Source organism: Sminthopsis crassicaudata, chromosome X, assembly GCF_048593235.1.
Source record: "Sminthopsis crassicaudata isolate SCR6 chromosome X, ASM4859323v1, whole genome shotgun sequence".
Taxonomy (NCBI): domain Eukaryota; kingdom Metazoa; phylum Chordata; class Mammalia; order Dasyuromorphia; family Dasyuridae; genus Sminthopsis; species Sminthopsis crassicaudata.
Genome location: NC_133623.1, coordinates 32,737,730 through 32,756,861, shown reverse-complemented (window position 1 = coordinate 32,756,861; position 19,132 = coordinate 32,737,730). Strand labels below are relative to the sequence as shown.

General features: G+C 37.5%; 1 long non-coding RNA gene across 2 annotated transcripts; it reads right to left on the bottom strand.

Moving 5' to 3' along the window:
• Positions 1 to 5,414: 5,414 nt before the first annotated feature.
• On the bottom strand, positions 5,415 to 19,013 carry LOC141548988 (uncharacterized). 2 transcript variants are annotated; one of them, XR_012484218.1, is made up of 5 exons: positions 18,953 to 19,013; positions 18,308 to 18,534; positions 9,515 to 9,633; positions 6,613 to 6,739; positions 5,415 to 5,897 (listed from the first exon to the last, which is right to left on the bottom strand). It is a non-coding gene; the product is annotated as an uncharacterized LOC141548988 (long non-coding RNA). The 2 variants fall into 2 exon arrangements; XR_012484217.1 differs by lacking the exon at positions 18,953 to 19,013 and having other exon boundaries at positions 18,308 to 18,945.
• Positions 19,014 to 19,132: the final 119 nt, after the last annotated feature.

Below are 19,132 nucleotides of genomic sequence, written 5' to 3'. Positions count from 1 at the left end.
GGAAAAAAATTAAAGCAGCTACTTATTGCATAAAATCAATGGAAAAGGCAGACTTTGCCTCTTAACATACTTAGCAATCACAGCCTTTCAAATGTTCTGCTAGCCAGAGAAAGGGAAAGATAGCAAAAGAGGCTGAGAAAAGGCTCTATTGATCTCTTTTAGCAGTTTTTTTTTTTAAGACCACCTGAATTAAGAAGCAGCATCTTTAATTATTTAAGTTAGGAATAAGAAAGAGAGCACCAAGGTATGGTTTAAAAGACAAAATGGCTACCCTAAAATGGCATGAATTTTTGTAATGACAAATGAAAACAGAGAGGGAAGTAACTCCATAGAGCCTATTTTCCCACCCATGGTTTCCCCGGAAAAAGAACTGAAAATCCAGAAGACTTGAAAGGACAATAAAATCACTTTGAAAACTTTCTTACTAACCTCTTGTAGCTCTGATGCAAGTAGTGGGGAGCCTCTCTATGCCATATGCTCAATCTCCATAGGGTCTCTGCAACAAGCATTAAAAAAAACCAAATAACTCAGTCTCCGAATGACTCAGAAGGTGTTATCAGGCCATGAAGTTATCAAACAGATGTTGAGAAGGTATCCACAAATAGACTAGGTCAGCCAAGTCCACAAATCTTGAGGATAAAAGGCAAGGATTTCAGAACATAAGAACAATTCAAAGAGAAAGAGAACTAGAGAGAAAAGAGTTGTACAGAACAAAAGAAAGAGCAGGAATTGAGTCAGTCCCTGGGAGAACAATCAAACTCAAAAGCCTATTAAGTTATTCCAGTTTTACATCTCAAAAGTAGAGAAATGAAGTCATACTCTTTAAATATAAGGTTAGGTTATGTAAAATATAAGGTTATGGGGTTTATTGATGATAATATACAAACTAGTAGTAATATGCACCAAAAGGATACAAGGATATTATGTGTCAATCAGCTCCAATGGCCATCCAATTTCTTGGATGTCCATGCTGGTCCCTGAGAAGCAAAGCAGCATATTAAGTAGTATGTTCCAGGAAAAACAGCCCTGTGCAGAACTACAGGCTGGGTCTCAGTGTCCAACTATCAGAGGCAGCACTATTTTATACTCAAGAGTGACAAAAGGGAGCTGGAGCCTTTTTCAAATGCACCAACCTAGGGTAAAAAACAAAGTCCAAGTGCCTTTTGAACATATCAGTCATGAGTAAACTAGATAAGGAGGCACATAGGGATTGGTAGAATTTCTTTCAACATTGCAGGCACTGCAGGAATGAATCTATTGATCACTCTAACTGTCCCCTCTTCCCTATAGGGCACGATGCTCCATCTGGCCAGAATGCATTATTTTATCCTTTGATTCTTGCTATACATCGACTAAAGCCCTCCCAAATTTACTGCATTACTACTTAATCTACCTACCTACAGCAACAAATAATAAAATTAAAATTATGCTACCATAGGAGCTCCTAATGAAATCCATACCATAGACATAGAATAACATGCTTGAGGCTTTAGGAGAATCACTGTCTTTGATTTATCTAGGGAAGATGCCCACCAAATTTAAGTCGTCCAGGCTATACGTGAATCAATGATGTCCTATTTCCTTGGTCATAATAATTAGTTTCAGCCACTGGCTGGAAGAATTATTCTACATTATAGGCAAGTGGTGATATTATCTAGGGAGAAAAAATATATATAATATCACCTTCTTCAAAAAAGGTCCAATTGGTGGCCAGTTATCCATTCTTATTCCTCTTTGGGTGGTAACATAAATAAGAATACTGAACCCTTGGCCCCACCCACATTGGGGCAGTCCAACCCATAAGATATAAAATGTAAAGCACCCTAAATATAAAAGAAAATATTTCTAAAAATTGGACAAAAGTGAAACTACCATTCACAATTATGACTAAAAGGAGAATGTTAAACCAAAGGGACAAATGTGATTATAAAAGAACATTGGATCATAAATCTAGAACCAACAGGGACCTCAAAAGCCATTCGGTTCAGCTTCTTCATTTTAAAGGTGAAAAAGAGGTCTAGGAAGAATTACACATATTTAACCTATATTGGATTATTTACTGTCTAGGAGAGGGGGAAGGGAAAGGGAGAAGGAGAGGGAAAAATTTGGAACACAAAGTTTTCCAGGAGTGAATATTGAAAACTATCTTTGAATGTATTTTGAAAAATAGAAAAAAACTCATTATTTTTTTTAAAACGAAGTCTAGGGAGGCTAAGTGACTTATCCAAAATCATAGAGAGAAGAGAAGGGATGGGAACTGGCATCCTCTATATCCAGAATCAGTGATCTTTACAATGTATTAGGCAATTTCTACTATGTGAAATTGAAATGTTTTTTGCATCAACAAAATGCAGTGAGGATAAGAATGAAAATTCCTGACTGGGGAAAATTGTTTTGAGTTAAATATATCTCAGATTTAAGTTTGATATCCAAAATGTATAAGAAATTGACACAAATGTAAGAAAGAGAAATCATTCTCCAACAGAAAAAAAAAATCAAAGAATATGAACAAACAAGTTCTTAAAAGAATGAGAAAGATTACTTGAAATTGTTATAAAGAAAAATGCAAGTGAATACATTTGGGTTTCACCTCACACCCAGCAAATTTGCAAAGGTAGCAAAAGATGGAATTACTTAATATTAGAAATGCTGTGAAAAATACTAGAACTGTAAATTAGTTCAAACATTTTGGAGAATGATTCAGAGTTATGCAACAACAACAAAAAGTGATTTAAATGCCCTATACTCTTGGACCTAGAGATCCTATTGCTACATATATACTATCCCAAAGAAGTCAAAAAGAAAGATCTTAAATAGACAAAAATATTAACAGTGGCACTTTTGTGGCAGCAAAAAACTAGCAATAAAGAAGGTACCCATCAACTGGGGAATGGATCAATAAAGTATAGTACACAAATGGAATGAAATACTATTGCACCATAAAAAGGTGATAATGAACAATTTAAATAAACATGGGAAGACTTCTTTATGAACTGATACAAGGTAAATAGAACCAAGAAAACAACATACATGATTATAACACATGTAAAGAATATGACAAAACTGACTGTTGTGTAATTATATTGAGCAAGCTAGGCACCAAATGAACAAGAAAATGTCTTCTTATTTTTGATGCTTATGTGGCATACTATGGATATGAAAATTTGTACATTCTGTCAGATACAGCTAATGGGTTGGTTTTGCTTTAAAAATTGCTCAATCTGTCTTACAGGAAAACCTCACTAAATGGGGGAGAGAAGATGTATCAGAAATCAATGAAATGGCGAAATCAAAAGGTATCACCAAAACTTTAAGAAAAAATAAAATGCTTAAGAGATACATGGGGCCAGCCAGCTGTAAATTTAAATATCTCTTACATAGGGAGAAACCATAAGAGTAATTATTCAACTGCCAATGACCCTATCCCAACTTTCCTGTCAGGTTATTCTCCCCTTATGATGAATGCACACCTGGCTCTAAATTATGGAGGAGTATCCATCATGGATACTGAGATCCTGCCCTTACCATTTCCCTCCAAATAACATGCGGCTATGGTTGCTTATTTTGTTTAAAATCTCAGTCAAGCAAGGCATCATCCCTTTGCTTCAGTAAAATTTCTCCCTCATAGGGTATTGACATTTCACAGTGATACTCATCTGGGCTATAAGATCAGGCTTATTTAATATATAGGCAAGGTGAAATAAAGGAGTGGCTTTTCATTCTATGGTTATTTGAGAATCTCCCTAAGTGTAGAGAATCCCATTTTATTGCCAGATTTAATGCTACTACAGAAATTTCAAGAGGGATATTAGTTTTTGACTTCAGGATATTGACTAAAATAATGGTTAAATCATTACTTAGATGACTGTCATCTCATCTTTGCCTTACTAATCTTTTACCACATAATCAGCTAACAGGTCAAAGCCATGACAAAGCGATGACATTGTGTTCTACCTACAGGGTAAACAACTAGACTGACATCACAAAGTTTTGCTAGATAGTTTCTTTCATTCTTATTTTGATACTGGTTAAATTTGGATTCAGAACTGCCAATTTCATGCAATGCCCTGTTAGCCAAAAAGCATTTTTTTGTTCTTTCCATTTACAAAATAATCTCTAGTGATTTCTTTTTTCTTTCAAAGATTGCTCTTAAGGCACTACAGGCAAGATTTTTTTCTGTTCTCCCTTCCCCTTTAAAAGCAGTGACAGGTTAGGATCCAAACCTGGATCTAGGAGTTATTTAAATTTATATATGCAGATATTTTATATCCAATATGCTATTTATACCTTCCCCTGCATGGGGGCTGCCACTTTCAAGAAAATGAAAACAGTAAGTATCTTTAGAAAAGTGAAGCCAAGAGCTTTATGAGACTACTTCCTGAATCCTTATCACTGCTTCTAAATATCTACTCAGAACCAATTCAGCAGTCAGAATGTACTTTCAAGGCCACCATAGACTAAAGTCCATAAGCACTCAATAAGGAACCTATGGCCCATCTTCCCTTGGTAGGTTGCCAATTCAACAACATGCCTGCCACATTAATAATGTCTAACACGCAGCCTGGTTTCTCAATTTATTATGGCTGCTAAAATAGAAGTATACTGTCAAATGTATAGAACCAAGAACAAAATAGGCTTACAAGCTAATGCATTAAGTGTGACTATTTAACATTTCCAATCAGTAAAGCACTCATGGTACCTTGATCCTCAAAGAGGATGCCCCCCTCACAGTAATATGCTGGGCCTTACCAATACTATTAAAATCCTTTCTCCACCACTAACAGCACAATCTTATAAAATTTCCTAAAACAATACTAACTATTTATTGCTATATAGCCTAGAAATGTACAGGAAAATAAAATAATCCAAAGAAATCATTAAAACAAAATAGATGTGACTGGGTGCAAAATAGATAGCTGACATATGTCCTATATCTGGCAATATCAAAAGCAGCTCACACTTAGCTGGAATACATGCTTTTTTCAACCTACAAAAAAAGCAGACTGTCAATTAATTAAGAGGGAGTGTAATAGACCCTTTTTTCACTAGGTGGAGATATGCTCAAGCTACCAGCCAAACGTTTTCATCAAGGCATGTGCAACACGCATGTGCATGCTTTCCAGGCAGTTTCAATAGATCCAATGCTCCCCAAATGCTATTCACCTATACCTCTCAGACTCTCTTCTACACTCCTTTCCCTCCCCACCTCACCATTATAGCTGGGCAGATTTAGCTGTCCTCAGTAGGCACTGACGACAAATTATAATCTAGAAGAAAAGAAGATAAATATTGTACAGAAAAATTAAAGTATGGAAATATTCCCTAGGCTCTCAGTGGTTCCACCTTGATCCCATATGTGGGAAATCAGCAGTCAACTAACCTCATAACACTCAAGACAACTTGCTTTTCAGCAGCCACATGGTTTATTAAAACACAGTAAAGAAGTTATCACTTAGCAAAGTTGTAAAGAAACTGCTTCCCTTGAGTCTTCCCCCAAACCTCCTCCCAACTTATAGACAAGGCAAAGAATAAAGGAAAGAACTGTCTCTGGAACTTGCTGATATCAACTTTGTGAACAACCAACCAGAGGAAAGAGGGAAAAAGCACTGAGGTTTGGGATCGGTCTTCTTGGCACAATCTCACAGCAGCTCAACTTTCATAGGAACTACCATTCCTATCCAGTCCCAGCCAAACGATTCTCTCACAATAGTAACAGTCTGTGTCCCATTCTGCTGGCTCCACATTGTTCCATGTCACTGCAGTTATGTAAGTTCTGCCCCAGTTCATCTTCCACTGTGCCCAACTTAGGCCACAGCTAAAACAGCCACAGCAAGCAGCATGAGCCTCAAGCAGTCAATGGTGGTCATCCATCTCACTAGTAGTATGGAGATAACAGCCTGAAAATGGTAAACAAGGACAAAGAGGAAATAAAGATTTTGTCATATGTACAGCTATATTTTCTTACCTTTTCATTTTGGTCTCACAAACTGATTCTCCCCTATCAAGTTTCTAAAGAGCATCAGGAATGTCACGTCTCATGAATCTGCTACAAAGATATGGTACCAACATTTGCCAATTATTATCTATCCCCAGTTCATTACAAATGAAGTGAATTCTCATTTAATGTAGCAAATCTAATCAAATTTAAACTGATCAAACCTAAGATGCCAACATAAACAAAATTTATTAGAAAGTGTCCTAATCAAGCACCTCAGAAAAACACATTTGGTATTTAGTGATCCAATACCTTTTTTTTCTTCCACAAAAATTGACAGACTTTATTACAGAGTAAGTATTCTTGGGACCTTACCTCAAACTGAAGAGCAGAGAAAAAACATTTTAAAGCCTTTGCACAATACCTCTACATCCTAGATCCCCTAGATCAAGAAAGGTGAACAATGCTCTCTTGGGAAACATACTATGATTGGGATGGGGGTTCCTGACATTCCCAGGGTGAAGGTGAGTTAGTCAGATTGTAAATAACATGGTCTTAGGACCAGATGAGGAATACATTACTTGGGAATATTGTTAGGGGTGGGGAGAAAAATGTTGACTCGTTGAGAAAATGGAAGGCAGTACTCGGGCCCAATTTCAGAGAAAATTGTTACTAGCCTCCTCAAAAGGTAAGTTTCTTTCTCTGAAGGATGTGATGCATTTTCCAACCTCAGGCAGATGATGAAGTAGACTTCCAATTCAATGTTCAGACTGTCTTTCTCAAGTATACATATTGATCCTGGATCTGTGAAAATAAACTTAAAATGCATCCCTACTGTTTCCAAGAAAAAGTACCAAATAAAATAAGGCAAGGGACCTACACTCTTCCCCTTCCCCCTGCCTGACATTCCAAGGAGAATATATCTCAATATATCTTTGCGTTATATATACAGGCTCATTACAAAACAGGATTTACATATACATAAGAAGACACAGAATCTACAAAACAGGATGCAGAAGAATGAATATCATTCATCATTTCAATAAGTCACTGTTTCTTGTCCAGACATGGATGCCAATAGATGGGTCTCTCCATGACTTAAAATATTTAATCCAGACCACAACAATCTATCCACCTCACTTCTCACCCAACTTCACAAATAAGCATAAAATTATACAAACATAAAATTGCTTAATAAAATCCTATAAAAGGGACAGAAGATATTCTGGTACTTGTAATCAGTTTCTTTTGTGTATTAAAGGAACTGGCGCTAGAGACAAAAGCTCAAAGGTACTGCTTAATCTATTATCACTGTTCTCAAATCATAATCTTCAGTCTTACTGCTGGCTAAAGGAAATATCCCACTTTATCATTGAAGGAGGACCTTTTAGTTTCCTGTCCTTCAGTCTTTTTGTACTTTTCTGTCCAAAGATACATAAACTATTTCTGATTATAGCTATTTCTGATTCATGAGTATTACACACATTTTTTCCTATCTCCATTTGTGGGAACATATCTACTGCCTCCTCCCCCCCCCCCCCCGCAGTTGTGGGAACATATCTTAAACCCCTGTACTACTTTAGGGGTAGGTATCAGGATACTGAGGACTGATTTTCACCACAATGATGAGTGCCATTTCCCTGAAGATAATGTCTACATGGCAATGTTCATCACCAATCAATACTTCCAATGGGGGAGATGATAGTAGGCAGGGCCCTCCATCCAGAGGAAGAGTTAGAAAACACCGAAGAGGCCCATTAAAACAAGTCTAGTACCAGTCTTTTCCTGGATATCAGACAAGTGGGTCTTGGTGGAGTGCTTGGGGAAATTCTAGAGTAAGGTCATTTGTTTGTTGTGACTGTTACTTAAATAGGGTCACAGTACAGTTTTTGAGAGGCACTTCACTATATTATTTGACTCCATCATTACAATTTATCATCTCTTTGCTCTTTTTTACTCCCAATACTATCTCAGCTAGCATTTTGTTGAAAATCTACTGGTTTTTCACAAGCAAGACATTTATAATCTTTCCCTACTCCATTTGGGAGAGCATATCCAAGTCAGTCACAATACTTCCAATATCCCGCTACCAGCAGCAGCAGCAGCAGCTGTGCTCAAACTGCTTAATAAAGCCTTTGGACAGCCCACTGTGTCACTTGGGAGCAGTTTGGGCAGGATGAGTTATTCTGGAGAATATCAAATGGCCAAATAAGAAACCTGAATCTTCCGCTCTCTAGTTGTACTGCACAACATAGGCCAAAATATACAACCCTGATGAATGAAGTTAGGGTAAGGATTTTCAGGACTGCTACCCAAATGCCCTATTAGTTTTTCTAAGTCAATTCAAAAAATCACAAGTGGCAGCACTCTCCAAGAGGGTGTTTTGGAGAATTTCTTCCTATCAGCCAAATAATATAGATTCACATGTTTGTAGAATTTGTTTCTCATCATCAAAGTTTGATTTCTCCCATGATGCAGATTCTTGGTCAGTAAGACCAACCCTATTCATTCTCTGTAGGAAGCAATCAACTCTAGCAGTGGGTTCTCCATCCTGGACCTAAGCAGAAAGCTGACCATGGGAGTCTCAGTCTGCTATCTAGAACCTCAAGTTCTATTGCTCTATTACTTCCCAAGTATAACTAGTGATTTCAAAGGTAATATCAAAATTATGGTTCTCCTTGAGGAAGCAGGAAGGAATGTGTCATCATGTCCATTTTTTAACTTGTCCCTTTCCTCATTCACTAAGTCATGTTGTCAGCTAAACATGCTGAAATAATGAAGAGGCTAATTTTTCAATTGATAAAACTTCAGTTGATTATATTCCAAGACACTGAAGGCCAGGAGTGTCTTCAACTCATTCTATTTGCTTGAAGGTCCTGTTTCTAGATGAAAAGGTATATAGGAGGCTAAAACAACAAAGAAACTAATTTTTCACCTGAAAAAAACTCTTTGTAGGTCATATCCTCTATCAAAATAGTAGAGGATACTAGACAATGTAATCCTTCAAAACCTCATTCCATCTAAGTATAAGACCCTCTACCTCTGGGTGTAAAGGGATGGAAGGGGCAAATATAATTAAGAAGCTAATTTTTCAACAAATAAAACTCCTCAATGGACTAAATTTCCTGTCCTGCCAAGTCACAGGAGATGAGGAGATGGTCTTCCATACATCACTCCAAGGACTGTCTGCCAGGATAAAAGGGAATGTGATATTTTCTTTCTTTTAAAAAAAATTAATAGTAGTATATTTTTCCAAATACATGCAAAGATAGTTTTCATCATACATCTTTGAAAAATTTTGTGTTCCAAATTTTTCTTCCTTTCTTATCCCCTTCCCTAAGATAGCAAGCAATCCATTATAGGTTAAATATGTGCAATTCTTCTAAACATATTTCCATATTTGTCATATTGTGCAAAAAAAAAATCAGATCAAAAGGGAATAAAAAGAAAGGGCAAAAAACAAGCAAACAAGCTACAGCAACAAAAAAGTGAAAATACTATGCTGTGATCCACATTCAGTCTCCATGTTTCTCTCTGGATATGGATGGCCACTTCCCATCCCCAATCTAATGGAATTACCTTGAATCATTTCATTATTGAAAAGAGCCAAATTCATCACAGTTGATCACCACGTAATCTTGTTGGTTCTTCTAGGGGAATGTGATATTTTCAAAGCTGCTGGTCTCCTCTTACAGTATCTGAGTTAGAAAAGTGAAAGAAGAAGTGACTTAAATCAGATTATAAACAGTAGGATCTTAGCTTTACCGATGAGAAAACTGAGGTGCTAGAAAGACAACTGATTATGTCAACAAAGCTATTATCAGAGACAGGATTCAATGTCTCTGACCCAGAATCCAATAATCTTGCAAGACAATATTATTCATTTTTACTTTTAAGTCTGGTTTTCGTACTTATTAGCAAAGAAAAAAACTACAAGATTCCAAGATTACACTGTCAGAGATAAGGAAGGCCTTCTCTACTCTCCCATGAAGTTCTTCAGGTTAAAACTTATCTTTCAAACTGGAATTCCTAAAGTTTACTTTTAAAGTTTTTATACTCTATTTAGTTCGTTCTCTTCTCAGAAAAATCAGTTCTCAGAACTGATCCCTTTGCAGTTTTAAGACTGCAATAAACATTCTAAATCTAAATCTAGAATTTGCAATTCTTTCCAAATGTACATAGGCAAGACATCAAGACACTGACAAACTGGGTAAAATTTAGCCAAGATTATGAATATACAATTGTATCTATGGGAACTGAAAATAAATATGCATGACTACATTACTTCTGCTTATATATTCTCTTCAATTACCACTAGGGTTAATGAAAATGAATTGATGGGTACTTTCTGTACATATATTCCAAGAGTTTCATGACTCAAATCTTTTAACTTTGACAATAGTCTTCTTGGCAAATTTGTATCCAACAAGTCTCTTTTTGAATTCACAAATATAAATACACTAAGCACTGATCACACTTGAAACATGATTGAACAAAGAAAAACATGCAAATTCTTGTTTATCAAAAGAGAATAACTCATTATGTGAAGTACTTAACTTGAACAACTTGCAAAAGTAAACCATATTTACCAGAGTTAAAAATGAAAAGGAATATACATAAGGGTGATAAACAGAGCTTAACTTCACAAGAGGGAGAATACACTAACAGAGTAGTAAAAGTTGAGGTTGCAACTTTCAGTGAAAGTATTTCCAAAAAAAGATGATGATAAATTCTGGAAAGGATTTGGAAAACTGGGACAGGAAGACATTGCTAGTGGAGCTGTGAACTGACTTTACCATTCTGGAGAGCAATTTAAAACTATGCCCAAAGGACAATCACACTGTGCATACCCTTTGATCCAGCAGTGTTTCTACTGGGATTATATGCCAAAGAGATTGTACAAAAGAGTCCTTTGACCTACATGTGCAAAAATGTTTGTGGCAGCCCTTTTTGTAGTGGCAAGGAACTGGAAATTGAGTGGATGCCCATCAGTTGGAGAATGGCTGAATAAGTTATCAAATATGAATGTTATGGATTATTGTTCTATAAGAAACGACCAGCAGGCTTATTTCAGAAAGTCCTGGAGAGACTTACATGAACTGATGCTGAGTGAAATGAGCAGATCCAGGAGAGTACTGTACATAGTAATGCGATAATCAACTGTGATGGACTTGGTTCTTTTCATCAATGAGGTAATTCAGGTCAATTCCAATAGACTTGTGATGGAGAAAGCCATCTACACACAGAGAGAGGGCTGTGGGAACTGAGTATGGAATACAACATAGCATTTTCACCTTTGTTGTTGTTTGCTCACATGTTTTTTTCTCTCATTTTCCTTTCTCATCTGATTTTTCTTCCACAGCATGATAAATGTGGAATTCGGTTTACAAAAATTGCACATGTTTAACCTATACTGGATTATTTGTGGTCTATGGGAAGAGGGGAGGAGAGAAAAAAGGAAAAAGATATGGAACACAAAGTTTTATAAGGGTGAATGTTGAAAACTATCTTTGTAAGTATTTCAAAAACTAAAAAATTATTATAATAAAAAAGAAGAAAGTATAAAACAAAACAACACAAATACCTTTCCCCATCCTCCTGCAAAGTCCTCAAAAAGGACCTTAATGCGGTTCTTTCCAACAATGAGATGATTCAGGCCAGTTCCAAAGATCTTATAATGAAGAGAGCCATTTACACCCAGAGAGAGGACTGTGGGAACTGAGTGTGGTTCACAACATAGCATTTTCACTCTTTTTGTTGTTGTTTGCTTGCATTTTATTTTCTTTCTAATTTTTTCCCTTTTGATTTTTCTTGTGCAGCAAGATAATTGTATAAATATGTATCCATATGTTGCATTTAACATATATTTTTATCATATTTAACAGCTATTGAATTACCAAGTAGGGGAGGGTGTGGGGAAAGAAGGGAAAAAAACAGAACACAAAGTTTTGCAAGGGTTAATATGTTGAAAAATTATTCATGTGTATGTTTTGAAAATAAAAAGCATCAATAAAAGAGGACCTTAAGAATCAAATGAGAGAGATTGAAGAAAAAATAAAAATTAAAAAAATGAACCATCCAAAAAAAAAGAAGATTATAAAAGGAATCAACTAGAAAAAGAGATCCAGACTCAAAAAAAAAATGATTCTTTGAAAATTAGAATTGGGCAAGGGGAAGCCAATGAGGCTATAAGAGACTTAGAAATAACAAAATAGAATATATAGAATGAAAAAATAGAAAAGAATATGAAACATCTAATAAGAAATACAATAGATCTGGAGACAGATCACAAAGAAAAAACATAAGAATAAGATTATCTGAAAGCTGTGACCAAAAAAAAGAACCCTGATACAATAGTACAATAATCAAAGAAAATTGTCCTGAAGTGATAGAAGAAGGAAAAGTGGAGATAGAAAAAAATCCACTGATCACCAATATAGGAGCATTAATGCTAAATTTCAAAACCCCTAGACTGAAGAGAAAATTTTACAAGAAAAAGCCAATTTAAATTTAAATATTCTGAAATCACAATTAGAATTGTATAGGACTTATCAGCAGCCACAATAAAAGACTGTAGGTCCTGGAATATGACATATCAACAATCAAAAAAAAAAAAAAAAAAAAAAAAAACAAGGCCTATAGGTGAAACTATCATATCCAAATTAATTTGAACAAAAACTAACCCCCCCCCCAAAAAAAGAGAGGACAGAATTTCAGGACTTTGTTTCAAACAAATCTGAACTCAATAGAAAATCTAATATATAAGAACCAACATCAATGACTATCTTCAAGGGACTCAAGAATAAATTTCGTTTTAAACATGGAAATATATACCATATATGTAAGATTGATATTAGTAATGATGCTATGAGAATTCAGTGTAAAGTTGACACAAGAGAAGTAGATGGGGGAGGGAGGCTAGGAGTTCTGAAAACCTACTCACATCGGGGAAATTGGGACACTAATACATTGCTGGTGGAGTTGCGAAAGAATCCAGCCATTCTGGAGAGCAATCTGGAATTATGCCCAAAAAGTTATCAAACTGTGCATACCCTTTGACCCAGCAGCGCTACTACTGGGATTATATCCCAAAGAAATACTAAAGAGCGGAAAGAGTCATATATGTGCCAAAATGTTTGTGGCAGCTCTTTTTGTTGTAGCTAGAAACTGGAAGATGAATGGATGTCCATCAGTTGGAGAATGGTTGGGTAAATTGTGGTATATGAAGGTTATGGAATATTATTGCTCTGTAAGAAATGACCAGCAGGAGGAATACAGAGAGGCCTGGAGAGACTTAAATCAACTGATGCTGAGTGAAATGAGCAGAACCAGAAGATCACTGTACACTTCAACAATACTGTATGAGGATGTATTCTGATGGAAGTGGAAATCTTCAACATAAAGAAGATCCAACTCACTTCCAGTTGATCAATGATGGACAGAGGTAGCTACACCCAGAGAAGAAACACTGGGAAGTGAATGTAAATTGTTAGCACTAATATCTGTCTGCCCAGGTTGCATGTACCTTCTGATTCTAATGTTTATTGTGCAACAAGAAAATGGTATTCACACACATGCATTGTACCTAGACTATATTGTAACACATGTAAAATGTATGGGATTGCCTGTCATCGGGGGGAGGGAGGGGGGGTAATTTGGAAAAATGAATACAAAAAAATAAATAAATAAATAAATAAATTTTTAAAAAAACCTACTCACATCAGAAATGGGTTAAATAAAAAAATACATACATACATATAAATATACAAATATATGACACCCTTCAAAAAAAGCAAATAAGGAGAGAGGGAATATCATAAGGTGGAATATAGAAGGGTGTGGGACAAGGTGTATAGATGAATGGGAAAGTGTTTTATAAAGGGTGGCATTGGATAAGATTGGGTAAAAGAGTATTTTTAGATTAACAGGAGTGGAATAATATGTGCAGATTAATGGGAATGGGATAAAGTGGGGGAGAAAAGGTAGGGGAGAAGATAAGGGAGGGATCCATGGGGGGAGGAGGTTAGAGTACAACTAAAGTAGAAGAGTTAGCAGGGAGAAGAAATAAGAGCTATACACAAACACAATGATCAGGGAAAAAAAAGACAGGGGTAGTCATTGTTGATCTCAAAGTTAAACTGAAATGATTCAATCAAGAGAAAAACTTAGATGATTGTATATGTGTATCAGATTATTTGCTGTCTTAGGGAGGGAAGGAGAAAAAATTGAAATTTGAAATCTTACAAAAATGAATACATATAACTGGAAAAATACTATTGATTAAAGAAGAAATCTACATTATGTCAGCCATATTAATATTGTTTTAGATGCATGTCTATGTACGTATATATGGAAATGTGTGTATATATGTTTATAGGTGTATGTATGCATGTATATAGATATAGGTATGGGAGAGTATGTGCAGGTGTGTGTGTATGTGTGTAAACACACACAAATACATCCATGCTTAAGTGCACCTGCTTGGGGATGGTGGGGGGTAAGGATGAAAGGGGAAAAAAAAGTAAAAAGTATACAACAGAGAACAAAACAAAACTTATAAGGAAATAAAGAGGGATAATCACAAATAAGCCTTCTAATATATGTTTTCTTGGAATGAAAATTTATTGTTACATATTTTAAATACTCCATGATGTTCTGCTCAGCATGACAATGGTTGATTTCTATTTTTTTTTCTTATTTTGTATTTGTTTTAAATAAATTTTAAAGATTTAAAAAAAAAAGATCAAAATGATGACTGAATTTGATGGTACCACAAACAGCAGTTAAGCCCTCCATACCTAGGTGCTACTCACTGCACAAGCTCTTCTGGAACTTGTCTAAAAAGAATACATTTATGTATTTTCTCCAACTCTCACTTTCTTCCCAGTGCTGCACTTTCCTGTGCTCTTCCCAAAAAGGCAGCAGCACTTGTGAGTACTGACCCTGTAATCATGCTTAACAGATAGAACCAGAAAAATCAAGCTCCATGACCCCATCTGTGATCTTTTTGGGGTACAGGAAAATAGGTCAGTGAAGGAGACAGAAAGCAACTGTCTAAAGTAAATTATGAGCTCAAGAGTTTGGTGTGGTGGCTAGTTAATCAGAGGAAATAAGTATATGTTTTTTCTCTTCAATGAATAACTAACTGACCTTCAGTTCTTCTAGAAGCCCAGATCCTGAGTAAACACTGTCCCCCACAGAATTCTATTCCCTGTCATCAGACAAGTTCCTATTGTCAACACCTAAGGATGTGCCAAATGTTACCTACCAACTATACACCACATCAGTGAGAAATAGTATCTTTCACTTTATAAAGCATGGTGTGAAATACCTTTTTTTGGGTGGATGGGGGATATGAGAAGATATGGGATACCCACCCTCCTGATATATCTAGTATAAGGCTAGCTTGTACATAATTATTTGTATATTGTCCAAAAATTAGATTGTGAGTTCAAATATACTTTGTATCGTCAACATTTATCACAGTGCCTGACATAGAGTAAAGCCTTTAGTCAATGTTTACTAACTGCCATGATATTCCTTATATATAACATTCTACCTCATTCCTCCATGTTCTTGCAAGAGTTGTACCCACTTGTCTATAGCTTCATTTAGGGAAGAGCCCTAGGTCTTTCTTGATACTCTCAATTGTTAATGTGTTCCCCACCTAACCCCTAAACTACTTTCTATTTAGTTTGGTACATGTTGCACGTCTCCCTTACCCCCAGTGGAATGAGTGTCTTTTGTACCCTCAAGTCCTACTATCATGCCTGGCACAAAAATAAGTGCTTCAAAAATATTTGAAGAACAAATCAGACCATTTGCATCCAGGCCCAAAACTGTATCCCTAAGGTTCCTTACTTCTAGGACTTTCTAGGAATAATAGACTCAAGTGCCTGATCTGTTATCAAGAGAGCTGTGCCTAGGGGTCCAGATGTAGGCCTTTATACTAGGCCTCTATGACTTCCCAGAACCAGAAGCTCAGACATCAGATTTATCACTTCCAGAACTCAGTCTAAGAACAACTTATACCAACTTGATACTGCCTGGATCAGAACCTCAGAACCAAGCCACTAATCTGTGGGTATTGAACCTCCGCCGTCAGGTTTATCTACAAAATCAGAGCCTTACATCCCTCCTCTTCATGCCCAAAGGCTCAGACACCAGACCCTCACCTCAAGGACCAGAGCTTTAGGGACCAGGGCCCTCATTTCCAGGAAAACAGCTTTGGATACTACATAGAGCAAAGTATCTTACATACAGCAGGTACTTAATAAATGCTAGTTAAACAAATGAACTCAGACTCTTTCCCTTTCAGTAGAATTAGCAAATAACACCATCGGAATTCATATAGCCTAGCTGAGGAAAAACAGCAGCAGCAGGTAACTTAGCCATCGAGGAGATGATCAATAGTTGTGAAGTGTTCAAAGTCTGGAGTCCAGTGTGGTGATAGCTAGCAACATAGAGAAAAATCTAGTGGAAGTCACTGAATTACATATAACAAACCAACGATAGCACTGAAATTTTCATTTTCTTAGACACTCAGTTGACAATTCTATAGAGGTGACCACAGACTATTTGTGGTTATTCTTTGGTTTCCTTTTTAGCTTTTATCAAGCATCAGGAAGAGGAGTAGTAGGGGACAGAAGAAGGAGGGGATGAGGAGGGAGGAGAGAACCCAGAAACTGAAGCATAACTGGATAGACACCTCTATGCTCATAAAAGCAGAGTAAGGATGTCAAGTACATAAACTGTGGCTGTGATGATGATATAGATCTTCTCCAAATGCTGAACAGCATTTATTTTTGGGGGGGAGGGGCAAGGCAATTGGGATTAAGTGATTTGTTCCGGATCTCACAGCTAGCAAGTGTTACGGAGGTCCTATTTGAATTCAGTTCCTCCTGACTTCAGGATTGCTGCTGTACTAGTCCATCTAGATTCCCCAATTCCCCCCTCCCCCCCATAACAGTGAACTTAAATATCATTCTGAACTTTGGAATTTTAAATTTTGAATTTGGGACTCCTAAGGACTAAAGATCCCTTGCAAAATTAAATAATAATGATTAGGAATGATACTATTGAGAAGAGAGAGTTAATGCCTGAAACACTATAGCTGGCCACAGATCTTCATTTGAGCTGTTAACTTCTTATCACTGACTGGCCAAACATTTAAAGAAGAAAGAAAAACTATTCAAAATTTTCTTTTCCTCACTTACTCTTGGTTAGACTATTAAATTAAGTTTATAATTTAGATCTCCAGGATGGTCTTCATGTTATGAGAATGAAATGCTTTAGAGTTAACTCGCTGAAGAAAAATCAACAGACCTAATTAGGTTCTTCACCAAAATGGCCTGGAGGATATCTAGCTTGAACAAGTCCCTTGGCTTTCTAGGAATCCATTCTATTATTTACCTTCCACCTAATTGATAAACCATCATACACTTATAAAATGGGGTCCCTTCATATCCATATTGCCCCTAGGCAGCATCTCCCCCATCTAGCTCTTACCAGATTCCACCACATCACACAAAGCGGACATCACCATATGCATTTGCTGGAAGCCCCCCTGCTGTGGACTAACATACCACTTTTTAAAATTTTTTTATTTTTTAATTTTCAATAGTATTTCATTTTTCCCAAAATATGTAAAGATAGTTTTCAACATTCATTTTTGCAAGACTTTGTGCTCAAAAAATAAACAGTATTTTAGGAAACAAAACAAAAAAAAAATTAGAGTATGATATCACACTCAAAAATAAATAAATAGCTTTTTATGAAATAACTAAAATTTTTGAGGGAGAATTGCAAATTTTTTCCCCTCCCTCTCCAATACAGGAAACAATCTGAAATAGAACTCACTCCTTTTGAAGGCAGCCTATTCCCTATGTGGCTCTTTCTTCTTTCAGCTTATTTCTTTCTATCAAATTCAAGTCTCTGAGTTCTTAGATCTGCATTCTGCAATCAAGACAAAAGCGTCTAAATCCTCTTCTAAGAAGTTACTGCTGTTGCAATTTTGTAAAACAAATAAAAAACAAACAAAAAGGGAAAGTTGGCATCCACCTAAAAAACAAAAACATGCCCTTACTCAAAGACCTCCAGCGAGAAAAGAATTGCCCTCTCCTAGGCAGCACATTGGGCATAGGCAGCACATACAGCTTTGCGTCTCCTTCTAGCCTAACGTCGAGCCGGAACCCCATTCTCTGTCCTAATTCTGCCGTTCTAAATGGGCCGCCCAATGGCGCACTCCACCCCTCTCGCTGAAAAAGTGTCCTCCACTAGTTGACTAAGTGTACTAAGAGATAGTAGGGCTTCAAGTTTAAAAACATGAGTAGCAGGTCGGAGGTGTGGGGAAATGGGGCAAGGGACACTCACATTCTCCTGCACCGGCGGCCCGTGCTCTACCCCTTCCTTCCACCAAAAAGGCCAAAAAGGTCTGTCCTCGAGGCCTGAGGGCCAGTTCCGCGAGGGCCGGCTGGCCAAGTCCCGTGTCGGCCCCTTCGGGGAGCTCCGACGTCTAAGAGGCTCGTCCTTCCCCGTGGGAGCTCGCCCAGAGCCTTATCTGTCTCCTTCCCAGTCTGGCAGGGGCTAGTAAGAAGGGACTGGGGGGAAGAAAAAAAAAAAAAGGCAATTTGGTGTGGGAGGACAAGTGTGGGGGGGAAAGGTCTTGAGAAACAGATTTTCCCAGCGGGGGTATGAGAGGGCGGGTAAAATCGCTGTGAGGCAATCGAGGCATGCTGTCCAGAGGAGGTTGGAAGCCTTCTTCCCTCTTTCCTCCTCCCCCCCCCCCACTGTCTTCCCTCAATCTGGATGATCTCTGCCTCCCCAACTCAAATGGCAACTTTTTTTAACCCCCTGAAGAAAAAGGCTAGAGGGAGACGACCGCTCTCCCCTTCCCTTCCTCTCCTTCCCCAGCTGCTCCACTCCCCAGCAGGCCATCGCCTTTCTCTCAGGCCAAGTCGCCTCCCACGCTGAGGAAAGTAGAATGAACTTTCCCTCTGCACACTACTCGGGGACTACCTCCGCCTCGAGACGCTCCGCCGTGAGCGCATGCTCAGTGGGCTCCAACGGCCGCCCCACCCGATTCTGAACATCCCCCCTCCCTTCGGCTGGAGTCTCAGAACCCGAAGGTTTCGTCAGGGTTCGATGCGCATGCTCAGTCCCTTTACGGAAGCCGGCTAGGGAGGAGCCGAGGGTGGG